Below are 17,003 nucleotides of genomic sequence, written 5' to 3'. Positions count from 1 at the left end.
TTTAGTTTTCTGGGCCTTTTCCATGTTATTTCCATCAGCTTGAGGGAGGAGAATCTCAGACCTCAGGGACAAAGAGGCTTTGGGACTGGCCACCTGCTGTTGCTGGCCCTCTCCTGTTGGCCTCTTGGCCTAAATCCTTGGTGTCTCATGGTGGAAAGAGAGAGTGAGGCTCCTGGGGAAGGAGAATACCTCCCCTGGCCATTTATGGTGGGGCTCTGATGCTCCTCCTTTGTTGTCAGAGGGTCTTCTGTCTTATCCAGGGAGGAGTAACCTGGGAGGCCTTCTGTTGCTAGGTTGGAGATTGGAGATTCCACGTCTGGATGGCCTTCCTCTTTCTGGTGGGAGGCCGCAAGATGCCCTGTGCTCTGTTGTTCCTCAGGTCCGGAGGTCCCAAGCCAGCCAGCTTTCTTCTTACCACAGTTTGGTCTCCTTTGGTGCCTCTTGGGCCATTCCCAGGCTTTATACTTGTGCTTAGGGGGGAGGAGTCAGGAGAATGGGTCTGAACCTGCTGTTTTTATCTGTGTAAAAGATTTTATTTTATTCACCCTTCTTTTGTTATTTATAAAATGGTACCCTACGTTCAGAGATCCTGTGTGATTTTCATGCCAAAAGAATGTCAGGATTTACTCTCTGCTCATACACAAAAGCTATGATTGGATTGACATGCTTTATACCCCATGAAATACTGCTTGGACCTATTCTCCACCTGGGACCCAGGACCTCACACTCATATTCAGATTTCAACACCATACTCAAGAGCTGGGCAAAATTGTGTAATTCTGTTGGAATTAGGGGCTAGAGAACCAGCGCCATGTGCTTTCTGCCCTTTCCTGTTAAATAAGGAAACAGGCTGCCTGCTCAGTCAGAGATCTTTATGCTTGGAAGATTTTGCCTTACCTGGCTTTCTTGCCTCCCAACAGAAGCTTGGCTGTGTCTGGAAATTTATTTACCAAAGCTCTGATCTCAAGTTAAGCCTGGACATAACCACCACTAGGCTGCAGGCGTGTCTAGTGGTGTGTGGAGAGTTGGTAGAACTGAGAGCCTGAGATGTCTCCTGGGAAGGAATTTCAGCCCCACCCACAGCTGGAATTCAGACATAGGCATTTGTTTTTCTTAACTCTTCTCTTTCCTTCACATTTCTAATCTAACTGTCCATAAATCTTGTCAACACCACCTTCTAATATGTCCAGAATCCAGCATCTTCTCATTGTCTCCATTGCTGCCTCTTCAGCAAACCACCGTCAGCTCTCGGTGCACTGGCTCGTTAGCCGATCTCCCTCCACCTTAGCTCCTCCACCACAGAATTGCAAGTCAGATGATGAAACTCCCCTGGGTAAATCCCTCTGGTATTTTCCATTTCACTCGGGGTAAAATTCACGTTCTTCAGTGGCCCGTAGGGCCCCGCGTGATCTAGCCTCTGGTACCTCGCTGACGTCATTTCCGTCTTCTCTCCTCCTCCCTCACTCCTGTCCAGCAATGGCAGCCCTCAAACACGCCAGACCCCCTCCCACTTCAGCACCCTCACACTTAGAATCCCCTCTGCCTACGGTGCTCTTCCCCCGCAAATCTGCAGGGCTCACTCTTGAACTGCCCAAATGGCCCCCCTGTCAACAGGTCATTGCTGGTCAGCAATGGTTACGGTATCCAATCCTGGGTTGCTCCTAATTCCCTTACTCTGCTCTGTTTCTCTTCATAGCACTTGGCATCACTTGACAAAGATGTTTATTTATTTGTCTCTTGATTCCTTAGGAAAATGTAAGCTCTGTGTGAGAGAGGACTTTTAGTGCATTCCTTCTGTGTCACCAGAATCTAGAACAGAACCTGACATGTGATAGGCATTCACTGTTTAATGAGTAAATGTATGAGTGAATGAATATAGATGATCATGTACATCTCTTCAGGGTGGAACAGGGACGCCTCCTACAAGAACTTGTAAAGAAACGAGGCCTGCAAAAGGTTTTGTTTGTTTGTTTTTTGGTTTTCAATTGAAGTGCCATCAGTTACAATGCATCAATTTCTGGTGTACAGCACAATGTCCCAGTCGTGCATATACGTACATATATTCATTTTTATATTCTTTTTCATTAAAGTTTATTATAAGGTATTGAAAATAGTTCCCTGTGCTATACCGAAGAAACTTTCTAAAATCTAGTTTTATATATAGTGGCTAACATTTGTAAATCTCAAACTCCCAAATTTATCCTTTCCCACCGCCTTTCCCTGGTAACCATCAGATTGTTTACTATGTCTGTGAGTCTGTTTCTGTTTTGTGGATGAGTTCATGGTGTCCTTTTGTTTGTTTGTTTGTTTATTTAGATTCCGCATATGGGTGATATCATATGGTATCTTTCTCTTTCTGGCTTACTTCACATAGAATGACATTCTCCAGGTCCATCATGTTGCTGCAAATGGCGTTATTTCATTCTTGTTTATGGCTGACTAGTATACCATTGTATAAATATACCACAACTTCTTTATCCTGTCATCTGTTGATGGACATTGAGGTTGTTTCCATGTCTTGGTTGTTGTATATAGTGCTGCTGCACTGGGATGCAGGTGTCTTTTCAAATTAGAATTCCCTCCGGTATATACCAGGAGTGGGATTGCTGGATCATAGGGTAAGTCTATTTTTAGTTTTTTGAGGCATTTCCATGCTGTTTTCCATAATGGCTGCACCGAACTACACTCCTACCAATAATGTAAGAGGGTTTCCTTTTCTCCACACCCTCTCCAGCATTTATCATTCATGGACTTTTGAATGATGGCCATTCTGACTGTTGTGAGGTGATACCTCATTGCAGTTTTGATTTGCATTTCTCTGATAATTAGTGATATTGAGCATTTTTTCATGTGCCTATTGGCCATTTATATGTCTTCATTGGAGAATTGCTTGTTTAGGTCTTCTGCCCACTTTTGGATTTGTTTGGTTTTTTGTTTGTTTGTTTGTTTGTTATTAAGTTGTATAAGCTGTTTATATATTCTAGAAATTAAGCCCTTGTCAATTGCATCATTTGCAAATATTTTCTCCCATTCTGTAAGTTGTCATTTTGTTTTGCTTATGGCTTCTTTTGCTGTTTAAAAGCATAAAAGTTTAATTAGGTCTCATTTGTTTATTTTTGCTGTTATTTCTATTGCCTAGGTAAACTGCCCTAGGAGAACTTTGGTAAGATTTATGTTAGAGAATGTTTTGCCTATGTTTTCTTCTAGGAGATTTATCATGTCTTGTCTTATATTTTAAGTCTTTAATCCATTTTGAGTTTATTTTTGTGTATGGAGTGAGGGAGTGTTCTAACTTCATTGATTTACATGCTGCTGTCTAGTTTTCCCAACACTACTTGCTGAAGAGATTGTCTTTTCTCCATCATATATTCTTGCCTCCTTTGTCAAAGATTAATTGACCATAGTTCTATGGTTTATTTCTGGGCTCTCTATTCTGTTCCATTGATCCCTATGTCTGTTTTTATGCCAGTACCACACTGTTTTAATTACTGTAGCTCTGTAGTATTATCTGAAGTCTGGGAGGGTTATTCCTCCAGCTTCATTCTTTTTCTTCAATACTGCTTTGGCAATTCTGGGTCTTCTAGGATTCCATATAAATTTTAGGCCTGCAAGAGTTTTAACCAAGAGCTGAGAAGTGTATTCTAACGACTGAGTAATGACAGTCTTTAGGCCATTGGGCACATGTCTGATCTTCAGAAAACAGTAGGATTGTACATGAAATCAGAAAGATCCATTTCCCTGGAGTGTAAAACATGGGTCCCAAAACAACACTGCTGTGGGGCTGCCGAACAGAGGAGAGAATTTTTCCTCCCTTTTCTCCAGGTATTTCCTATTTCTGTGTAACACACTGCGAAAACTTAGCAGCTTGAAACGACACCCATTCATTATCTCAGTTCTGTAGGTCAGAAGTCCAGGCAGGCTTGGCTAGGTTCTCTACTTAGGGTCTCACGAGGCCAAAGTCATGGTGTCAGTCAGACTGGGCTCTTCCCTGGAGGCTCTGGGGAAGAGCCTGCTTCCAGGGCCATTCAGATTGTTGAGTTTCTTGTGGCCAAAGGACTGAGGTCTTCATTTTTTTCTAATGTCGGCCAGGGGCCACTTTCAGCTTCTAGAGGGCACCTGCATTTCTTTCTCCGTTGCCCCTCCATCTTCAAGGCAGCAGTGGTACATGAGATCCTTGTGCTTCATATCTCTGACTTCTCCCTCTGCTGTGAGCTGGAGAAGACTCTGCTTTTAAGGGCCTCATTAAGTTTAAGTTAGGCCCAGCTGGGTAATCTTTCCTTTGCCATATAAAGTAACCTAATCACAGGAGTGACATCTTATCACGTTCACAGATTCTGCTGGCACTCAAAAGGGAAGGGGCACAAAGGGAGGGTCACAGTGGTCATTCTTAGAATTCTACCCAACAGACCCATTTCACTGCACATCGTAGCACAGCTTGGCTCTGAGGGTTCTTGGCATCACAAATGATAACCTGATGGAGGAGCAGCAGTAGCCACTGTACCTGGGACAAAAATAGTGGGGTTCCTGAGGACTGTTCAGCCCTGGGGAGTCCTCGAGGGAACTGGGATACTTCTGGGAATGGCAGTACCCTTTAAACTTGTTTATGGACCCATGAGAGCCACCTTGCAGAGAACTATAGAAAGACTTGAGAAATAAAGAATTTCCCGAGGGTAGGTGATCCTGTACCAGCAGATAGTGGCCACTGATGAATCAAATGTGAGCCGTTACCCTTCAGGTGACACGTCTGTGTATATAAGGTAGTGAGGATTGGGAGATTTCCCCCCTGTTAGAGCAGATATTAGTAACTGAATCTGATGAAGTCTTGAAGATCTGATGTATGACCTTCTATGGCCTTGCTGTTTCAAGGTCATAACCTGGTAAGTAGCTCAGCCAGAATTCACCTGTAGGCTTCAAGCCCAAAAGCCTGTGAATTCTCTTAAGCACTCTGCCAGGGATGGGAAACACGTGGCACGCTTGCTGTGATTCACCCTCCCGTGACCCATCCTTGGCTGACCATGCAGACCTACCTGCTGAGCCTGAGAATCAAGACTCCTCTCCCGACCACCACTGCCGATTAAACAGAGTTGAAATGCAGGGCAGAACTCATCTCCCATCCCTGGACCACATTATACCTCAAATTCCAGCAGTCTCAGAAACAGAAGATTGCTACTTCTTTCTTATTCTAGCTGCAAAATTGCATATTGTAAGTGTTAGAGGAACACCTAACTCCCTCTATTATGTACCATTAGTTAAATCTGACAAGAGAAAGGGAAATGAGAGTTGAAATCTTTTGTACTTTTTTTTAGGGCTATTATTCAAAGGTATATGAATTCTGGGATTCTCTTCTCTTAGTATTCTCCTTTTCTAATGAATAGAAAAAGAATTAAAATGATTAAATGGCAGGAATACAGACTCAAAGAGGATGTAGTAAAGTCATTTGCGCGATTTAACCTTAGAGAGAACTGACGACATTAACGTTAGAGGTTGTGCCCTGTTCCCTTGGAGAAGCAGGGCGGCGGTCTTAGGAGAGCCATCGGGAAGCACAGGTTGATGAGAGTTACTGCAAGTTATGTAATCTGTTGCCACGAGAGGCAGAGGGGTCTCTTGGGTGGTGCAGAAGCTCTGTTTGGAAGTAGGCAGGTAGAGAAAGGCTACTGGAGCCTAGTGTCATCCTGAGCTTTGAACCTTGAAGGGTAACTTCTTTATACTGACATCTCTGGATGGATCTACGCATTGCGGTCAGCTCACACCCCGGAGGTCAGGTATTTCTAGATTAAACAGGTGAGTCAAAGAAAAAAGCCATGACTCAGTCTAAAAGACAGTAAACAGAGGTTACCCTGTACTTGGGCTCAGTTATACTTACTGCTTTTTTCTTTGCTAAAAAAAGAACTAATTGTGGAGTTCTTTGTTTAATGAGGTTGTCGGTTCCTTGAGGGCAGGGCTTGGCTCTTTTTAATTCACTGCTGTATCTGCAAAGCACAGGTCAGTGTTTAACACTCAGGCAGGGGCTCGGTAAACATGTGTTGAATGAATGAACCAAAGCAGGAGGATGTGACCTTTGGAGCACTGGCTGACGTGAAAGCATGCCACAGGTGGGTCTGATTTTCAGTACGCCTTCTCCCTCCTATAGCTTCTCTCTTCCTTCAAATGTCTACCAATTCTGTGCTGTCGGTTGGCTGCTAGGTTTTTCCCCAGTTGAGTTGAGCTGACAATGACCAGGGCTATTTTAAGCTATTTTTGGAGAATCTTAACAAGATGTTTCTAGGTTCCAGCTGCTGGGAAGATTCTAAATTGGTAACCAAGGTGCTGATCTAGGAAATGTCATATGCTATAAGGAGGCTCTCTGCAGACTGCTAAAGGAATTTTCAGAATCGGGCCACATGACAGATGAGGGGTGGGTGGGAGGGAATTTTTTTGTGCTGGTGGTGGTAGAGGGAGGTGGGTCAGATCAACTGTTCTTGTTTTTAACAGAAGCTGTGATAGTCGCAAATGCCTGCAAGACATCTAGCATTTTTATTAAGCCTCTTGCAACTAGATACCTCAATAATAAGCGCCTTACAGGCAAGGGCTCGGCTTGGTTGGTTGATCGCCGGTGGGTGGTTGATTGGTTGGCTGGTTGGTTAATTGTTTGCTTTCTTCTGGTCAAGGCTTGACTTTTCTAATTGACTGACAAAGTCATGAGACACCATTACCTTGCCTGAAGTGGGTCTTTCTGGTTAGAATTAATCGCACGTGCCTTGGTGCTCCCAGAGCGGTTGGGAGACATTTTATTTCATTCTGAGCTCTCCCCAGCAGGCCACTTAGGATAGGAAGCCTGTCACTCAGATCTGTGTCCAGAGCCTCAACCGCAGTGCATCACGAGTCTGTCCTCGAGACAGCTGTGTTGGTCTCAACGGAATTGAATTATAGTCTCCGGGCCCCTCCATCACTCCTGAGCCTTGATTGGCCATGGAGAAACAAGTCCAAAGCATCTGGCACTGCCCCCCCCCCCCTTTCTTTCCATTCTTTTCTGTGAGTTTTCCTTCTGTCTTCTGCCCTTCCCACCCTTCTGTCTTTCTTTTTCTTCCCTTCTTTCTTCGACCTTCCCACTCCATCTTGTTCTCTGTCTCTGCTCAGTGTCCATCTCTCTGCACAACTCTTTTTCTTCTTCTATTTCTCTCTCCTCTTCCCCCTTCTCTGTGCCATGTAAGGGTTTGTAGGTGGTTAACTGCACAAGGATGCTTTGCCAAGAAGAGAAACGAGGGCAGGAATCCAGCCTACACTCTGCTTGCTGAGGCATAAGCACTGGCATGGGGTTTTGTCTGCCCAGAGGAGGCATCTTTTTCTAATTGACACAAAAGCTTTTTGGGGGCTAACAGCGGCTCTTTCCTTTCCTAGAATATATCTAAGGGAAGCAGCTGTTTTGTATTTTTCTCTGAATCTCAATAGAAACCTCCCCTGCCCTCCTTCTCCCTCCTGCTGACCAAACCTGGGCAGGTTAGAATTGCGTTTGTATCAGAAACATACCATTAAAAAGAGTCTCTGTGAAGAATATCCTTTCATGGGAGAATGCTCTAGACTTTACATTAATAGGTGTGATGAGGAGGTTGGGTGTACAACTGTGGGGAAGCAATCCTGGAGTTAGAAAGTGCTCTTTGGTTATAAAGAGATTTGTTAATAGAAGCAATATGAAAACAGAACGTTTTACAGGACGCATTCTACATGGAATGCATTCTATTTCATTACAACTGCCTATTCTGTTACTCTTGTTCCTGCACACATACAAATGGGAGAATAATAATTTTGCTAAGTAATTGACTGAAATCTTTATTTTTTAAGGACGTAACCTATGGTATTTTGTTTAATTAAGAAATGAAGATGGAAAATTTTTTTTAAAAGTGTCTCTGCAATATTCTAGTGCTTTCGTCGTCTTTTCTGATGATCCTTTATTTTTGTTGGGGTGCGTTTACATAAAAGAGCTAACCTTTCAATCATTCGCCTTTGATGTTTAACTCTGATGTTCTCTTCTCAGTTGTCTATATAACTAAACCCTCCTAAGCTCTTGTTGATCCGCTGGCAGTGGTGGTGTTTGTTTAACAGTGGTGTTGGTTCCATAATCTCCGACAGGAAGCGTTGAAGGTGGGATATCTTTGCAAACTGCTGGACAGTCAGAGAACTGGGGGCTTGGCAGTTCAAGTTCTTGGAACGCTCTTGAGATTAAGGTCATTTTTAATTTTCTTTTGTATCCGTAGTGCCTTGCTTGGCTGTCACAAAAAAGGCATCCATCAAGGCTGTTGACTGCCCCAGGGAAGGGCATAAATAAAGCCTCCTCTAACTGCGGGCTGCCGAAGAGGCTCATCCTGGTGTGAAAAGCAGCCATTATAAATCCACATCAAGGCGGGTGCCCTGACTCACATTCAGCTGACCTGGGGTATAGTGAGACATACCTGTGTTATCTCTTGTGAAATGCAAGAAACAGGGACGTGATAGGTTAAGCCAGTTAAAAAAAAAAAAAAAAAAAGGACGTGGGGGAGAGCGAGGGAGACCCGAAACCAGCTCAGTTTCCGTAGAGCAAAGACTCCTGTGAGGTCACCCAGGTAGGAGAGCGGGGAGATTGTTCCTTGATCTCCTGTTCCACCATCGTGGTGGCAGCGGTTCGGGTCTGCCTTTTCTGTTCCCATTGACTGACTTCCTCCTGTCCTCCAGCCTCACAGCTTCTGCTTGGTGCTTGGCGCTAGGGTGTCCCTCAGCTTCTGGAGTCCCTCTGTCTCTCTCTGTAGGTCCCATTGTCCAGCTCTCCAAGGGGGACCCTGATGGAGCTGGTGGGCCGCGTCAGCAGAGAGGCCCCTCTGCACTGCACGGAGCCCTGGTACCCGGCTGCGGTAGGGACAGCGCCTTGTACGTGGCGGCCCCTCCGACAAGGATCGTGGGGGGCAGGTGTCCAAGGCTTCTCAGAGGTGGTCAGAGTGCGTGGCCTACATACCTTTTGAGGATGGCTGCTGTCCCTTGAGTGTCAGACCAGAATGGTTTTAAGCTTACAGGCATACCCCATTCAGCCCTGACCCATTTAGTGCAGCTTGTCCCAGGATTACTTTTGTGCTACATCTACAAACCCAGTAGTACATCTACTGAAACACTGAGTCAGTCAGAGGACAGTGGAGCAGGTCAGCCAGTAGAGGGGGCACCATCCAAGCCCTCAGCCACTGGGTCCTTGCGAGTCCTAGAGCCCTAGCGTTGCTTGATCCACAGTCCCTCTCACTTGGCTGTGATTTTTGTGTCGTTGACCCAAATGGCTGACAGAAGGGGCTAGCGGTGCCTCAGAAGTGCCCAGGGAGAGTACCACACTGCAGCGTTTTACCAAAGCTGGAGTCTCCTTCGAGGAAATGGTTCAGAAAAGAGAATTGGGCCATTAGGGATTGATGGAAATCCTTCAATTTTATGGAGGAAGGATGTCATAAAACTCACTGCAACCTGGGAGGACTGACTGAAGGTTATGTGGAGCTGGAGGAAATGATGGTTGGAGCTTGCCAGACTTGAGGGGACTTGCTGAGAACAGTCACCACCCTCTTTAAGGATCATGCCATGGTGATTCCCTTGGTGCTCTCATCTGGGGGAGTACACTGTCTTCACCCCACCCTACCCCTATGCTGTCTCCCAAGAAATGAACTCAAGACATTAACCAGGGAAAGAGCCCCGATCTTCTCCCCACCCTCACACGACTGGCACTCACTGGGACTTCCTCTGCCAGTGTGAGGAATACATGGGCCTGAATCTGTTCTCTGGCTCCACAGTGAGTGTCGCCATGAGATCCAGATACAGTTTCCCTTTTGGGGACTTGGCAGCTCCCTCAAGCCTCCTGCTGGGAACTGGGGTGGGTAGAATTGAGAAGAGGCTGCCTGGGTCTTTGTCCTTGTTCCCCTTGATCTCTCCCTCTAAGTGGCAGGCTCAGTCCCTGACGCCATCAATCCAGCACATTTCATAAACAGTAAATTCACGTTAAGAACCTGCCGCTGAGCAGCCATCTGTCTCCATTTTTGTCAGTGTGCTATTACAACAATGCTACTGTACCGTGGGGTCGTCTTTCACGGAAGACTCCTTGATCTGAAGGCGAACATGTTAAACATGGAGACAAGAGCGATGGGCCAGCTGACAGCATTTCCACCCACTAGCCTTTCATCACTGGAGCCGGGAATTTAATCTTGGTTTTGACCTAAGGTGATGATATTGATGGTTTCTATATTTTGCTGTGCTTGATTTATATACTTTAAGATTACAGAGCATTCCAACATCCTGATTTATAACTTGTTAGGTAGGAAGGAGGCAGGCCAGCGTTATTACTGTTTGAGTGTTGCTGGTAGATAAACTGAGGCATAGGGTAGTTAAGTTTCCAAGGTCAGACAGCAAAGGAGGAAAAATTGGAATGCATCTTGGAGTCGTGATCTCCCTCTTGAACAACCAAGTCATCTCCCTTTACCTGGCTTTTTTTTTTTTTTTTTTTGGTGGTGGGGGTGCAGGATACTATTTAAGCATTTCACAAAACTGCTACACGTGGCTGGTCTGAATATAGCAAAGAGAACTGGAACCAGCTCCGGGCTGAGTTGTAAGAAGCTGCCACCTGGATCCCAAGCCAGTTTTTAATACATAACATCCTACAATGTTTCTCCTTGCAGCACTCAAGACCTTTCTCCACTCATCATTTTTATTAGGAGGAAAACATATTAAACAAAACCAAAAAACCTCAACAGCATAAAATCTATGAACGCAAGCCAAGGATGCAGACAGCACCAGAAGGGATTGTAGGCAGTGGGAAGCCTTCTTGCAAAGGAAGCTTGTTCACTTATGTGCAGTCTCCACGTGCTTGTCTCTAGGTGGAATCATTTGCTGGTGCTCACAGTATATGTTCCTATGCTTATCATCAGTGAACTCCCTTAAAAGCCATTTTGGATGATAGAAGAGAAGGTTAGGTGGGTAACAGGCTATCAGAGCTCTTGAAAATTTCATTATTTCCATGACTGTGGCACACCTTATCTGTTAACATGGAGACTTACCTAAGAGAAGTCAGATCTAATCTGCAAGCATGGATTTCAGGGAAGGCGGCCATCCCGTTGCTCTCATTCCTGCAGCATCCTGGGCCGTCACTAGCGTTGCTCGCCTCCACCTTTCTTTGAGGAAGGTGCTTGGCATTGACACATTGCCTCCAGTCTCTGTGTAAATCTTCTTTGTGGCTTTCCCACTGCTTTTTTTTGTTTGCTTGTTTTTGATGCACTGAGCACAGTGCCTGCTGGAATTGAAATGACCAAGTTGCCTTTGAATAGTCAGTGGATGCCAAGAATAACACATCTGCCTTTGTTCCTTGGGCTGATGGTTAACTAAGTGTCATCTTGGGTAGGTATGGCGCCCAGCTGTTTGGTCAAATGCTAGTCTACTTATTATGGTGAAGGTAGTTTTTAGATGTGGTTAACATTTGAATCAGTAAACTTTGAGAAAGCAGATCATTCTCCATAATGTAGGTGGGCCTCATCCAATCTACTGAAGGCCTTAAGGGGAAAGGTTTCCCAAAGAAGAAGCAATTTGTCTCAAGACTGCAGCATAGAAATTCTACCTACATTTCTAGCCTGCGGGCCTGCCCTGCAGTATTTAGACTCAAGATTGCAACATCAACATGAATTTTTAGCCTGTTGACCTGCCCTACAAATTTTGGATTTGCCAGCCTCCAAAATTACATGAGCCACACCTTAAAGTATATCTGTCTCTCCCTCTTTCTCTCTGTGCCCAAGAAGGGGCTGCTCCAGCTCCCAAGTTTACTGCCATGCAGCCCGAGGCTGCAGGCTGGTTTGTGGGTACAGGCGTCCCCTGTGCTCGTCCAGCAGTTCCCTGCTGAGGACTGGGCTGCGCTCCCCCTGCTCAGGCCACTGATGGGAAAGGACCAGCCCTGAGTGGTCTTAAGTGTTCTCCTTCAGCCTCTTCAGCAGAAAATGGAAATAAGGTTGACCAAAAAGTGAATCAAGAGAATGTTTGCTATAGATTATGATGAGGATGAAATGAGGGTGGACCTGCCACACAGTGAAGGCTCTATGTTTATTAAATTAATCCAGCATCACAGTCTGTTGATTTGTTGTTGTAGGCATAAAAAGATGTCCATAGGTGTACTACTGTGTGAGGATGGGTGGGGGAAAACTGGAATGCCCTTCATGGTGTCCCCAAATCATTGTTTCCGGGTTTTCTGGAGGAATGTGGTTGGTGTGGTGGTGAAGGAAAGGGCGTGAGTGTTTGGAGGGAGATAAAGCCACCTTCAAATCCTGCTTCTCCCATCTGCTAGCTTTCTGATTTAAAGCAAATGATACTACCTTTTTGAGACTCCAGACTTTTAAGGCTTTAAATTTGACCCTAGCTTGAGAGGGTTGGGGCCTTGGGAATGCACCCCAACAGGGAAAGAACTGGAGGACGCACGCTGTGGTGAATCACCCCAGCTGACCACCACTGAAAATCAAGCCTTCTGAATGTGACAGCATGTCATGCCACTGGAATCGTTCCCAGTTTTGCCACCAAATTTGTCCCAGATTGCTCAGGAATGGTGGTTATAGGCATTTGGAGAATGGACTCCCTGTTGGAAGCCCGATAAAGGGCTATAAAACCTGGTGAGTAGAGCAGTGAAACGTATTGGGGATGGAGGATGAGTGGGAAAGAGAAGAAAACAGCTGCCAAATGAAGGTCTTTCTCGTGAACAGCTTTGAGAAGTCCTGACTCCACACAAAGGTGGGGCTTGGAGGGAGCCGGGCACCCCGGGGACATTACTTGGTGTGGTGTGGGTGGTGATATCCATTTTTAATAAACAAAAAAATTAGGATTTTTTTTTTCTCATTCTGTAGAGCAGTGGTTCTGAGCCAGTAGAGATGTGGTTCCCCAGGGGACATCTGGCCAAGTCTGGAGTCAGTTTTTATTGTCGTGCTTGGGGTGGGGGATGCTGCTGTCGTCCAGTGGGCACCTAGAGCTTCTGAGCATCCTACAGTGCACAGGGCAGCCTCACAGCAAGGTGTCCAGCTCCCAGTGTCAGGGGTGCGGAGGCGGGGAGACCCTGCTCTGGAGGCCCTCCCTGCCCTAAGGGAAGCGAGGCTGTTCTAGAATGGGCTGGCAGGCCGGTGGCAGTAAAAGCATAGGAGTCGCATTGCCACTTGTGGGCGAACAGGAGACTCAGATGTATTTCGGATGTTTCCTCCAAGACGAAGGATTTCATTGCACGCCTAATTCTGTGCTGTGGGTGCTGCCACACCAAAACCAGATACTGGATCATAGATTTGGAAATGGTTGTGAGACCAGTTCACCTCATTGCCTCAGCGTGATGGTGAGATGGAGCCAAGATGGATTTCATGACAATGAAATAGCATCCCTGACAAAGTGACCTTGTTTCTGCCATTCGGTTGGTGCTTTCCGTGTGGTTTCCTATTGCTCCAGGTTTTATCTCCCCAGTTAGAAGGCAGACTCGGAGCAGCCAAGGGCTATGAATTCTCTCCCCTTTTCTGGGCCTCCTGCCATTCCTAACAAAGGGCAAGCCCTCAGGAAACAAATGTGTAATCAAGGAGAGTCACCACTAGCTTAACGTAGTCCAACAGGCTGACAACCTGAAAAAAAAAAATTAGGACAGGAAGAAGAAAACCATCCTCAGTGATGGATGCTCTAAAATTAGAGTCTGCAGTACAGGTATTGTATTTCCTCAGAATATTAATATGCCCTCCCAGTAGTGCATCATCGAGATTGCACTGGGAAATTAGGAAGGGCAAGGAAAAAGCTTCAGGCTGGAAGGATATTTTGAATATCTTAAGTGATTGAAATAAGCAAATTAAAAAAAATGAATTTGCTATATTCAGGACCAGATGAATGACAAGGCAGTAAGTTTTAGGTCATTTTTATGGTGGCCCTTGGGGAAGCATCAGAGGATTCTTGTGTCCCAATGAACTGTTCATCAAAATGTTTTCCAGATTCTTCAAGTTGCAAAGGGACATAACGAATAGTGTTTCCGGTCTGCTCTGCTTAAGAGGTTGTGACCTGTTCAAGATAACTTAGTGGCAAAGCCAGGACTAAAACCAGTTTCTCAACTCGACTGTCACCCTGTGCTGCTTCGCCTGCCCTTTGTCGTGGTGTCTGATACTCCACCACTGACAGGGAGGGAGCTAAAAGGATGGTGGCGGTTTGGTCAGGCAGATATGGGCATGCATCCCAGCTTTGCTGCTCCCTTTCTGCAAGGCTTGGTTAACTTTTCTGACTCTTGGTTTCTCATCTGGGAGTAGAGAAAATAATTACCACAAGCAGTTGATTAATCTGTGCCATGAAAGCTTCCAGGTCCCCTAAAACTCTCTATTGTAATGCAGTTATTACACATCTTCGTAACTTAGACTAGTGCTCCTCAGACTGTGATTCTGGAAACCCTTGTTCTGCAAGACATCTTCAAAAGTTTTCTCCGATCAATGTGTTTCATGGCTAAATAAGTGTGTGAGATGCCAGTTAAGTCAAGGTAAATAGAGATGGGAATTCTCAGAGCCTTTAATAGGTTAGTGGGTATTGTGACTCACCAAAGGATGTAATAAACAGCACTTCACAAATATGCATGACTATAGAACCCCTTTTTAGTGGAATATCTCATAACATCTTGTGGAACACTAGTTTCCATGGAACAGAGTTTTGGAATTATGGTAGGTTGATTGCATTGATGGCCCCACCCCTTGTTTCTTGCCTCAGCCATGTGACTTATTTTGGCCAATTGATTTTAGCAAGTGTGATGCAAACGAAGACTTGGAAAGTCCTCCTTGCACTGAGGCTTGCTCTCATGCTGCTCTCCATAATCATGATCCTAATCATACTCTTCTCTTACTCCATCATAGTCTTGAATATATGCTAGGACCAGGCTGCTGGGAGGATGAAGGAGTCTTGTGGAGGAGAGTGGGTTTGTCACAGCTGAGGTCACTGGGCTGTGGTTGCCTCAAGCCAACCACCAGGCAGCTATCACCAGGAGCATGATTCCAGCCTGCAGCTAGCCGACCTAGAAAACGTGCAGGCGAGTCCAGCCAAGATCAGGAGAAATCCCCAACTTAAATCACAGACCTGCAGACCTGGGAGCTAAATAAGTAACTGTAAGCTGTCCATTTTGGGGTAGTCTGTCATGCAGCATTACGTGCGGCAGTAGAAAACTGTTACAGAAATTGAAATGGAAACTGGTATGGAAGTGCAAGTCCACACTCGGACCCCAACTGTTCGTCTTATTTGCACACACAGAGTACACTTATCTCTCCTTCCAAGATCCCTAGTGATCTCGTTTAATCACAGTATCAGGCTCAAGGTCCAGGGTCTCAAGATGTGCAGCGTATCTGAATGTGGCACCTGGATGTAACTCCTCTGTAGTGAAGGACTTTGAATGAAAAAGATAAGCTATTTCCCCCCAAACCTAATGCACCTGAATTCTGCTTCCTGAGGGTAACTCTACAATCCATTGTTGTCTATGGCTCTGTGCTCTGTCATCTGGGAGGCCTTTACTTTTTCACTCTCCTTGGCCACCTCTGTGTGCTTTGAGCAATTTTCTCAGCCTGCTTTCTGTCTGTGGAAGTGGGGGACCCAGAGGTTTTCTTACATTTTCAGCTGTCTCAGTTTCTTTTAGTTTAAGTTGGTAAAACTTTTGCCAATACAGTGCCCTCAAAGCTTTTGTGAATTTCTTATAGATCTGATGAGCTAAAAGCAATACCCACAATTCTTTTAGAGCTAGATCTCTCTCTAGACTTAATTACTGTTATTTGGGTAAGTCAGGTTTTTGTAGGACAATGCTCTTAAGATTTCTAGCAGCCCTTTTGTCTAGCATAGAGGTTCTGCTCAGTTCTGCTCTGTTTCTTTCTGAGGTTATAATAAAAGGTCTTAAAGTTAAATGTTTGATTCCATCCTTGCCCTGGGCTTTATTTTACTTTGAGAATCTTTTGCTGACTGCAGAGACTAGAGGTGAGAAACAATTTTGTTTTTCAGCCAAGAAGTTCTGGTCCTTCTGTAGTCCCTGTAAACTTGCTTACACACTGGTAGGTTGTTTCTTGAAGTCTTCTCTTTTCTTGTAGAAGTTTATCATATGCAGGTAGTGAGAGCCACTGATACTTCAACATTCTGCCTGGAAGTGTTAGTGCTCAAATCCCAAAGTTCAATAGGTACATTTTCTGTCTTATGAATGACCACATATAGAAATTTTATCAGTTTTTTTCTTTTGCTACATGCCCAATGTTGCTATTTTCCCATCCTTCTATAGCAGATTTCTCATCACTTTTCCAGCCTTTGCCCACTGCTTGGTATCAAAGTCAATACCATATTTATTTTTTTGTTTTAACAGCACCCTAATTCTAAATCACAATTTCTGTATCAGTTACCTACTGCCACAAAAATGCTGCATAACAAGCACCTCAAAATTCAGTGGTTTAAGACAACCATTTAGCTCACAAGTCTGCCAATCAACAGTTGAGGCTGAATCATACTTGTCTTTGACATGTTCTCTTTTTTCCCATTTAAAAAAAATTTATTTATTTATTTATTGAGGTATAGTTGATTTAAAATGTGTTAATTTCTGGTGTACAGCATAGTGATTCATTTATACAACTCATTTATACATATATATGTGTGTGTGTGTGTGTATTCCTTTTCATATTCTTTTCCATTATAGGCCATTACAAGGTGTTGAATATAGTTCCCTGTGCTACAGAGTAGGAACTTCTTGTGTATGTATTTATATAGTAGTTAGTATTTACAAATCCCAAACTCCAGAGGGCAAGCAGAAATTTGCATGTGCTTGTCAAGCTTCTGCTAACGTCTTTTTGGCCAAGGCAGGGCAGATGACCAAGTTCAAGGTTGGAGTGAGATTGATTACAAAGCTTCAGGGAAAGAGGTGTAGATACAGACTGGCCATTAAATGGGGCTGTTAATAACCTCCATCTGCTATAGAAATTGTTGCTGCGGAAATGTAAGATTTCCTGAGTTAGAACCTTGCTCCAGTGCCTCCCTGGAAC

Source organism: Camelus bactrianus, chromosome 14 (assembly GCF_048773025.1).
Source record: "Camelus bactrianus isolate YW-2024 breed Bactrian camel chromosome 14, ASM4877302v1, whole genome shotgun sequence".
Lineage (NCBI taxonomy): Eukaryota > Metazoa > Chordata > Mammalia > Artiodactyla > Camelidae > Camelus > Camelus bactrianus.
Note: the sequence above shows the minus strand (reverse complement) of the source record.